This window comes from Muscardinus avellanarius (genome assembly GCF_963383645.1).
Source record: "Muscardinus avellanarius genome assembly, chromosome: 6".
Classification (NCBI taxonomy): domain Eukaryota; kingdom Metazoa; phylum Chordata; class Mammalia; order Rodentia; family Gliridae; genus Muscardinus; species Muscardinus avellanarius.
Genome location: NC_137791.1, coordinates 138291451 through 138302098, shown reverse-complemented (window position 1 = coordinate 138302098; position 10648 = coordinate 138291451).

Below are 10648 nucleotides of genomic sequence, written 5' to 3'. Positions count from 1 at the left end.
TTGCTTATGGTGTTTATACATTTAATCTTTTCTGAGGATATAATTTTCTTAGAAGTTTAGCTCTTCAGGTACAAGACAGAGGTCTAGAATCTAGAGTTTTTTGTCATAGAACAGTTTGTCTTTACTTTAAACATGTTCCTTGCATAGGTTTTGTGGATAAAAAGTCTGATAAGCAGAGGTTATGATCAAGTTAGAAAAGAAATCATTCTGGGCGTGGTGGCACATGCCTATAATCTGAGTGTTTGGGAGGCTGAGACAGGAAGATCACAGATTCAAGTCACTGTGTGGTAATTTATTAAGACCGTCTTTCAAAATGAAAAATAAAATAGGGCTGGGGATGTAGCTCAGAGGTATAAAACCTCTATGTTTTTCATCTCTACTAACAGGAAATAAAGAAGCCCATTATTTTTTTTCAACTTGAGATTGTGTGTGTGTGTGTGTGTGTGTGTGTGTGTGGTAATGGGGATGGAACCCAGGGACCCAGGGACCTTCTACCTCCAGGCTACACTCCCAGACCTATTTTATATTTTATTCGGAAACAGGGTCTCTTAAACCAGCCGAGGCTGACTTCGAACCTGCAGGATCCTCCTGTCTCAGCCTCCCAGTTGGGGGGAAGGTTACAAGTGTGCGCCACCACGCCCGGCTTATTTCTTTTCTTTTCTTTCTTTTTTTTGGTGGTACTCGGGTTCCTGGAAACCCTTCTACCTCCAGGTTACACTCCCAGACCTATTTTTATACTTTTTTATTTGGAAACAGGGTCTCTTAAACCAGTGTGGCTGGCTTTGAACCTGTGCGATCCTCCTGTCTCTGCCTCCCAAGCTCAGGGATTACAAGCGTGCGCCACTACTCCGGCTTGTTTCTTATTTTGAAACAGGGTGTTTAAAATAAAAGTTGCTGATGGCCTTGATAAATTACAGAGGTTCTCCTGGAACCTGGGATCGTCCTATTTAATTCTCCCAAAGTACTGGAATTATAGTTGTTGCGCCACCATGCTCACAATGCCCAGCTGATTTTTATCTTTATTAAACTTCATGTGTCTGTTTCCTTAGCAGAAATCATTCAGACTTTAGTGTGGTATCTTTATCAATACGTGTCTTTTCTTTTCTTTTCTTTTTTTTTTTTTTTTGAGGTACTTGGGGTGGAACCCAGAGGCATTCTACTTCTGAGCTACACCCCCAGCCCTATTTTTTATTCCTTATTTTGAAACAGTGTCTTACTGAGTTGCAAAGGGCCTAAGTAGGTGAGGCTGTCCTGGAACCGTGATCCTCCTGTCTCAGCCTCCCAAAATCTGGGATTACAAGCGTACTACCATGCCAGGCTAACGTGTCTTTTCTACAGTGTTTGCTCTTATTTTGAATTCTCCTCTCTGGTTACATTAGCAATGGAACTTAAAATGTTTAATGTGTGCTGTGCGTGGTGGCACACACTTGTAATCCCACACTTGGGAGTGTGAGACCAGAGGATCGTGGTTTGCAACAGCCTCAGCTATTTAGTGAGACCCTTTGCAACTCAGTGAGACCCTGTTTCAAAATAAAGAATAAATGTTTAATGTATGGTGGGTGGCGAATGGCAACATCTTTTCCTTTTATGGAAAGTGAATTCCCAGATTCCTTGAGAATTAAAATCCACTAAACTGGGCATGGTGGCACACACCTATAATCCCAGTACTCTGGAGTCTGAGACTGGAAAACCTCATGTTCATGGCCAGCCTCAGCCACTTAGGCCCTGTTTCAAAATACAAAGTAAAGCAGGACTGGGGCTGTAGCTGAGAAGTGCTCCTGGGTTCAATCCCCAGTATCATAAAAACAAAAAACCCAAGGCAAACCAAAACAAAACACCAAGGCCAAAGCCCTTGTATCGATACATCCTACCTTTTATTTCATTTCATTTTTTCCCATGCTTTGGATGGCTCTTTTAGTAGGTAGAACGAATGATTTTTTTTTTTGGATACCTTATTTTATAAGGTTTTATTTATTTTTTATTTATTTTGTCTTATTTTATTTTTTGTGGTACTGGAGATGGAACCGGGGGTGTATGCTACCATATCCGGCTATTTTATAAGGTCTTAAAACTGAGTTTTATATAAGATTTAGTTACTTAACAGATTAAATGTGATAATATCTCCATATTCAGTCAGAGCCTATCAGCTCTCACATGGTTCCTTAAAATAGTTAGGAATTTAACATGGCATAATATTAAATTTTAACAGAACTGTTTAATAGTTAATGCTTGTTCTGACCTTCTACATTCAGGAAACTTGGGTTGGAAGGAAGGTAGGATGGCAAGTTTAATTCAGTTTGCCTTTTGAACTTTAATTTTCCAGAAGTAGCTTTCTAAGCCAGGTGTGGTGGCGCACGCTTGTAGTCCCCGCACTTGGGAGGCTGAGACAGGAGGATCGCACAGGTTTGAAGCCAGCCTCAGCTATGTAGTGAGGCTCTCAGCAACTTAGTGAGACCCTGTTTCCCAATAAAATATAAAATAGGTCTGGGAGTATAGCCCAGAGATGGGAAAGCCCCTGGGTTCTACTACCAGTACCACCAAGAAAAAAAAAAAGTACCTTTCTAAACAATTGTTATGACAAACATCTGACAGAAATCTTTTTTTTTTTCTTCTCTCTTTCTTTTTGGGTATTGGAGATTGAACTGAAAGTTAATTTCGATACTTATTAGTTTAAAAGTGTGGAACTCTGCAGGCATGATGGCACATGCCTGTAATCCCGGTACTTGGGAAGCTGAGACAGGAGGATGACATGCATGTGCCCAGCCTCAGCATCATAGTGAGATCCTGTTTTAAAAGTAAAAATGAAAGGGTTGGGGGAAGCTGGGTATGGGCTCATGTTTGTAATCTCAACATTAGGGAGGCTGAGACAGGAGGATTATGGTTCACAGATGGTCTCAGTTGCTTGTGAGGTCCTTTGCAACTCAGCGAGACCCTGTTTCCAAAAAAAAAAAAATAGAGCTGAGCATGGTGGCGCACGCTTGTAATCCCAGCATTCGGAAGGCCGAGACCAGACAACCTCAGCTACTTAGTGAGGCTCTCTGCAACTTAGTGAGACCCTGTTTCAAAAATAAAGAAAAGCCGGGCGTGGTGGCGCACGCTTGTAATCCCTGCGCGTGGGAGGCTGAGACAGGAGGATCGCGCAGGTTCGAAGCCAGCCTTGCTGGCTTGAGACCCTGTTTCTAATAAAAATACAAAAATAGGTCTGGGAGTGTAGCCTGGAGGTAGAAGGGTTTCCAGGAACCCCAGTATCACCTAAATAAATAAATAAATAAATAAATAAATGGGGCCTGGGGTGTAGCTCGGAGGTAGAGTGCCCCTGGGCTCCATCCCCAGTACTGTAAAAACAAACAAACAACAACAACAACAACAAACGGTTGGGGGTATAGCTCAGACTTAGAATGCCTCTGGAGATTCAATCCTGAGTACCAGAACAAAAATGTTGCGCATATTTTGAGAAGACTTAAATGCATTTATGCCACATAGAAAAAAAATTATAAACAGAGGACCAGAGTCTGTAGAACAGTTATCCTGACTTTTTAAAAAAAATTGAGATGTGATCTCACTATGTTGCTTAGGAGGCCCCGAAACTTCTAGGCTCAAGTGATCCTCCTCTATCAGTCTCCTGAGTAGCTAGGACTACAGGTGTGAAACTTCAGCATTTATTTACCTATTTTGGGCTGGGCATCCAGTGTAGGTCCCTGAGCGTGCTAGTAAGCATGCACGCTACCACTGAACTCCACCCCGAGCCCCGTGCTCACGTTTAGCTGAACAATGTCCTAAAAACCTGCTCTGCCAAGATAAGATGACAACAGCTGTTAAAAAAGTTATTTCTCCAAACATTATCTTCAGAAAGAGAGAGGCAAAGGAAATACGGTCATGTTAGATAGCAATGGCTGCTCTTCTGGCCGTGGGGTCAGTAGAGAGGGCATGATGCCAACAAAGATGTATTTGAGGTGGGTGGAGCGGGCACGGTGGCTCACCCTGCAGTCAGCACCTGGGGAGCTGAGACTGCAGGATCTCGGGTTCGAGGTCCGCTTCAGCAATTTAGGGAGACTCTCACCCAGCGACCTAGGGAGATTCTCTTCCAACTGCAAAATAAAAAGGCTGGGTGTAGTCCAGAGGTAAAATGCCCCTGGGTTCAATCTTCAGTACTCCGGTCCCCAAAGAAGATGATGTTGCTGGTACTAATAATAGTGATTGCTGATGGCGATGGGACCTAGGGGCATTCTACCTCCGAGTTCCACCCACAGCCCTATTTTTTAAATTTTGAAACAGGGTCTCAGTAGGTTGATGTCACTGCTTGCTGAGGCTGTCCTCAAACCTGTTCTCCTCCTGTCTCGGCCTCCCCAGGGCTGGGATTGCAGGCCAGCTGCACCGTGCCTGGCTTTGCTGCCACTGACCGAGTGTTCACTACGTGCCCTGCTAATCACCTGGCCTGGGCTAACTCAACCTTGCACATGAGGGAGACAGCGATGTTCTCGTTTTACAGGTGAGGAGGGGAGGCACAGAGATGCAGGATGGCTGTCAATTTACTTTGTGACCTGGGGTCAGAACCCAGGGTCGCATCTCTGCTCTAGGTTTCAGTCTGTGTTGAGAGAATGAGGGATTTTTGTTAAGACTATATATTTAATTTTTTTGGTGTGCGGTACTGGGGATGGAACCCAGGGGCATTCTACCTCTGAGCTACACCCCTAGCCCTATTTTTTTTAGTCTTTTTTTTTTTTTTGTGGTATTGGGGGTGGAACCCAGGGGTTTTTCTACCTCCGGGCTACACTCCCAGACCTATTTTCTACTTTATTTGGAAACAGTCTCTCTAAGTTGCTGAGAGCCTCGCTAAGTAGCTGAGGCTGGCTTTGAACCTGTGCGATCCTCCTGTCTCAGCCTCCCAAGCGCGGGGATTACAAACTTGCGCCACTACGCCTGGCTAGTCTTTTTATTTTTTTGAAACGGTCTCACTGAGTTGCTAAATAGCTGAGGCTGTCCTCGAACCGCTGTCCTCTGATCTCAGCCTCCCTAATGCTGGGATTACAAGGATGCGCCACCACACCTGGTTGCCAGATTCTCTTTTGCACTAGTGATGTCACCCATATTTTGGATGTATAAACAGGCTAGGGTGCATTAATATTCACTTAAATTTGTTCAGGGAGAATATGGTTGGCTTATCTTCAGCTGCCTCACCCAGGGTTATATTTAGAACCACACCCGAGTCTGTATCAAGCCGGGTGTGGTGGCTGAGACCGGGAGGATCGTGGTTCGCGGACAGCCTCAGCTACTTAGTGAGACACTGCAACTTAGTGAGACCCGGTTTCAAAATAAAGAATAAAAATAGGGCAGGGGGTATGGCTCGGAGGTAGAATGCCCCTGGGTTCCATCCCCAGACCTGCAAAAAAAAAAAAAGGATAGTGATTTAAGCCAGGCTTGGTGCACGCTTGTCATCCCAGTACTTGGGAGGCTGAGACAAGAGGATCACAGGTTCGAAGCCAACCTCAGCTACTTAGGCCCTCTGCAAAAACAAACAAACAAACAAAAATATATATAATTCTTTATATTGACGCAGTGTCTCACTAAGTTTCAGTACTTGAAGCTGGCTGGAGCCTGTGATCCTCCTGTCTCAGCCTCCCGAGGACTGAGATTACAAGCGTGCATCACAGGCCTGGCTAACAAGTGTATTTCTATAGTAATAATTATTAAACTATTCCTTTATGAGTTTTTGGTAGTCCTTCCTAATGTCTAATTAGATTGCAGAATCTTTTGCTCCCCATCAGATGTACGTAGAGTTTTATACTGACCTGTGAGGTCGGCCTTGCTTCCTGGCCTAGCGAGGTCTTGCAGTCCCTGTGGGCTCACCTCGGCGCCCTGCACAGCTAGTTGCAATGTCTTTGAGGTTTAGAAGTATTCTTTGTTTCTTACTCCAAATCTAGTCAGCTAAGGGCAGATACAGTTACTTTTCTTTTGCATATGGGCTTCAGGAATTGACGTAATTGATAGAAACATAAAACCCAGTTAACTGGGAGACTGAGACCCAGGCAGACTGTCCTTCTGCAGTCTAGAATTTCTTGGTCAGCAGTGAGCTGCAGTCTGGAGTCGGTGTCGTTTGTCTTTGGAGTTGTCAGTTGTGCGTGAATGAAGCAAAGCAGTCGCTCTTCTTACAGTGAGCTGCCTCTGGAATTTAGTGGAGGATTATATTAGCATCGTCCGTCGAGAACGCCAGACCTGGAAGTGTATTTGTCCTTTAATATGTATTTTTGTAGGGTCTGCTATGTGAATACATAGTAAATAAGACAGACAAGTTTCTTGCCCTTGTGGGGGTTACAGCTGTGCACTGGGGGAAAGAAGAGGCAGTGAGTTTCTGACTAATGCTAATACCTAATGCTTGAGGGTTTCCTGTGTGTCAGGCACTTATCTAGGCATTTTGCATGCATTAACCAGGAGTGAGTGCTAGGAACACAGCTGAAGAGCAAGGAACAGGCTTTGTTTGGGATACAACCTGGGAAGGAGCAGCTAGGGAGAGAACCCAAGAGAGTCAGAAGCCTGCTTCTTTATAGTCTTGGGCCTTTTGGGGGGTTTAAGAAGGGAGGAAGTGCAGGAACAAGCCGATTCGTGGGCTTGACACCAGGCCAGATTTGGTAAATTTATGGGCTGGGGGCAGAGGGATGATTAGGAGCGTTTTTTGCTGCTTTCACACCATTTCTTGGGTATTTGTGTTCTCAGTCTCCTTTGGCAAGCTCTCACTGTGCCCACATTCCACAGGTTTTATAATATTTATATTGGGAAATGGGGTACAGTTACTGTTTGAGCTACTTCCTGCTTGACAATGGGTAGGAGGTAGAGCTAGGGCTAGAAGCTATGGTGCAGGTACTGTGAGGATCGTGGAGTTCCTGTGTGTTTGGGAGGAAGATGTATTGGTCTCTGGTCTGTAATAGAAGTCCTTAACAGAATAGTTAGTCATTTTTGAATTTTGACATAATCAAGTTGATTATGCATGGCCCAAGAGTAGGGTGAGGAGGAAAATGAGTAAAGGAGTTAGAAAGGATAGGAGCCATGCTATCTAGGAGGAACCATATCCAAAGATTACTTTTAATTGGCAAATATTGTCTGATGTTTTGCATATCAGATATTAAACTGATTATCCTTTTTGAATTTTCAGTAATATTAAAACAACACATTCCAGGAAATTCCTGATATCCCAAATGATGGTATAAAGAGTAGGTGACAAATTGCTGCCCTGTTTTTAAGATTTGCCTGGTCGGGCGTGGTGGCGCGCGCTTGTAATCCCTGTGCTCGGGAGGCTGAGACAGGAGGATGGCACAGGTTCAAAACCAGCCTCAGCTACTTAGTGAGGCTCTCAGCAACTTAGTGAGACCCTGTTTCCAAATAAAGTATAAAATAGGTCTGGGAAGCCGGGCGTGGTGGCGCATGCTTGTAATCCCCGTGCTTGGGAGGAGGATTGCGCAGGTTCGAAGCCAGCCGCGCACGCTGGCTTAGGAGACCCTGTTTTCAAATAAAAATGTAAAAATAGGTCTGGGAGTGTAGCCCAGAGGTAGAAGGGCTTCCAGAAACCCCAGTACCACCAAAAAAAAAAAAAAAAAAAAAAAATAGGTCTGGGAGTGTAGTGTGGAGGTAGAAAGCCTCTGGGTTCCACCCCAGCACCACCAAAAAAAAAAAAAAAAAAAAAGAGTTGCCTGATGTACCACATCTAGTTCTTTGCTGATGGCTGCCAAAGCTGTGTCATTAACAGTTGTGGTGATTAGGCAGGCCAGCTGATTTATTCAAGTATAAGCACCTACCATTAATCCAGGCATGGCCGATAAAGTAGTTTACAACCCTGCAGTAAGAGCTGGAAGCCGGGCATGGTGGCGCACATTTGTAACCCCAGCATTTGGGAGGCTGAGACAGGAGGATCCGGGTTCAGAGACAGCCTCAGCTACTTAGTGAGGCCCTTTGCAACTCAGTGAGACCCTGTTTTAAAATAAGAATGAAAAATAGCTGGCGGTGTAGCTTGGAGGTAGAAAGCCCCTGGGTTCCATCCCCAGTACCACCACCAAAAAAAAAAAAAATAAATAAAAAAAAATAAAGAGCTGGAGACCTGATATGTCAATTCAGAGATTCAGAGGGTAGGGAGCATGTGATCACGAGTGAGCTGATCAGAGTGGAGAAGGTAAACTATTCTCCATTTGCCAGCATAGCAGCGACCCTGAAATCCCTTGGGAGTGGTGGGATAAGAGGAATTAAAATCCTGAGGGTTATTTACAGTGTGGTCACATTAAGGTGACATGATACTGGTCCTTTATGCAGAGAATCACCTAGAACAGTCATTGAATTTGGAGTGGGGCCTCCTGAAGCCTGGGTCTTACTATGACATTTAAACACAGGAGGGTTGTTGGATTACGATTTGTCTGCTTTTGGATTCCTTGTTCTGTTAGCCAGGACCAGTCAGATGCGAGGTCAGGACCTGTTTAGTCAAATTGGGCTTGAACATACAGAACGAAGATGTGTTTGGTACATGTTCTGCCATGTGAGTCCAGAAATTAGTGCTACAGAGGGTAGAAGTGAAATTTGGAACAACTTAGACAAATCTAGCAGTTTGCGGTACTGGAGATGTATGGACAGGGTATAAAATGTGAAGGGCAAAGAAAGCAGGGCAGAGTGAAAAGAAGCAAATTTGGGTGGGGCATCATCTTGGAACGTGCCCAGGAACCTCATGGAGTGCATGTAGGATTTGTTCAGGCATGTTGGGTCCACAGGGAAAACCAGGTGAGGTCTCAAAACCTGTGGAATTCTTTAGGCTGGGTCATTCTGCTTGGATTTGTTTTCTTCTGATATGGGAGTGGGATGGTAACCTTTTTCTGGATGTTTTATAATTTTTATCTATAAGGATCCTAGAGAGGGGAAGAAAATGAGGGAGTATGGGGTTTAGTAGAGAAAATGGGAGGATGGGGGTTTATAATAAGGTACTTGGTTTTAAAGAACCCTTTAAATAATTCCTCTTCATTGTAATTAACCTTATTACACATTCAAAATTTCTTTTATATATATTTTTAAATTAAATTAAATTTTTTACTGGTGCACTGTATTCATACATCATAATGGGATATTAAAAAAAAAACTTGTATACATACATGCACACATCGCCCAGTTAGCCCTTACCCGATCCCCACCCCATTCCCTCCCCATCCCTCCTTCCCATGCTTGGCTTAGTGGTTGACATCTAGTATTATAGCAATTTATCCAAAATTAACAATGATGATCTCACATAACAGTTTCATTTGTCTAATACCAAGCTTTTGATGACTTAAAGATAACATTTAAATATTTCTTTTTGCTTTCTTTCTTACCAGAGAATATTTTTTTTTTAGGTGAAACTATCATACATTTATTTATTTTTCAGAAAAAAATCTATCCTAATATGGAATATGGACTCTAGATACCCAAAACAATCTCGCACCGCGGTCTGGTTTCTTTCTGGTGTCTCGTTTTTCCAGCCCACTTTTTCTCTGTCCCTTGTAATTACAATTTTTGTTTCTCTGCTGATGGTGTTTTCTGGCAATGAAAGGCGCTGATTTTGTGGTAATAGAGATTGGTTGTTAGCGGGCTCGTAAGCCCCGCTTTTCTCCGTCACCATCTTCCTGAAGTCCTCTTTTATATATCTTACCCTTCACAAATCACTTGCAACTTCCTCAAACCCTCTGCTTCTTACTTAACCCTATGATTTTTCTCATCTTTCTTTTCCCCTATGGAATAACTCAGTCATTTAGAACATAAATTCTTTTATACAAAATACTTTTATGCCTAAGCATTTTCTTCTTTTAAAAAAATATTTGTTTCTTTGTTTATTTATTTACTTATTTATGGTAATGAGGAGTGAACCCAGGGGCATTACGCCTTGGAGTTATACCCCCAGTTCTATATTTTGTTCTTTATTTTGAAGTAGGATCTCACTAAGTTGTGGAGTGCCTCACTAAGTAGCTGAAGCTGGCTGAAAACCTGCGATCCTCCTGTCTTAGCCTCCCAAGTACTGGGATTACAAGTGTGCACCACTATGCCTGGCAACCTTTTTTTTTTATAATGTTGAGCCTTTTTCTGTGAAACCCTATATCCACAGGTAGTTAGGAAATGTAGCAGTTAGACAGTATGAGTTACGCAGTCTTGCTGGGTTGGACTATAGAGTAGCAGATCATTAATGTACTGAAGAACAGTGGTAGGATTAAGGCTAAGCTTTTCAAAGTCTTGATTGGAGGACATGACTAAAGAAGTGGGGACTGTCACGGAAACCTTGAGGGTAGTTTGTCCAGGTAACTTGCTGGGCATGTCCAGTGTCAGGGTCTGTCCAGGTAAAGGCAAATAATTGTTGTGAGGATGGGTGTGAATTAAAAGTAAGGCAGATAGAAGGTGGGAAATAATACACTGGAGCCCTTGAAAACTGGTTGGGCTTAATGGGTATTGGGGAACTGTCAAGAGCGAGAAGGATCTCTCAGTGAGATTTTTGTTTTGTGGTACTGAGGATTGAACCCATTCTACCCCCCAGCTACAACCCCAGCCCACCCCTCCTTTCCTCCTTCCTTCCTTTCTCTCTCTCTCTTTTTCTTTTTTCTCTTCTCTTCTCTTTTCTTTTCTTTATTTCTTTTTTGTGGTACTGGGGATGGAACCC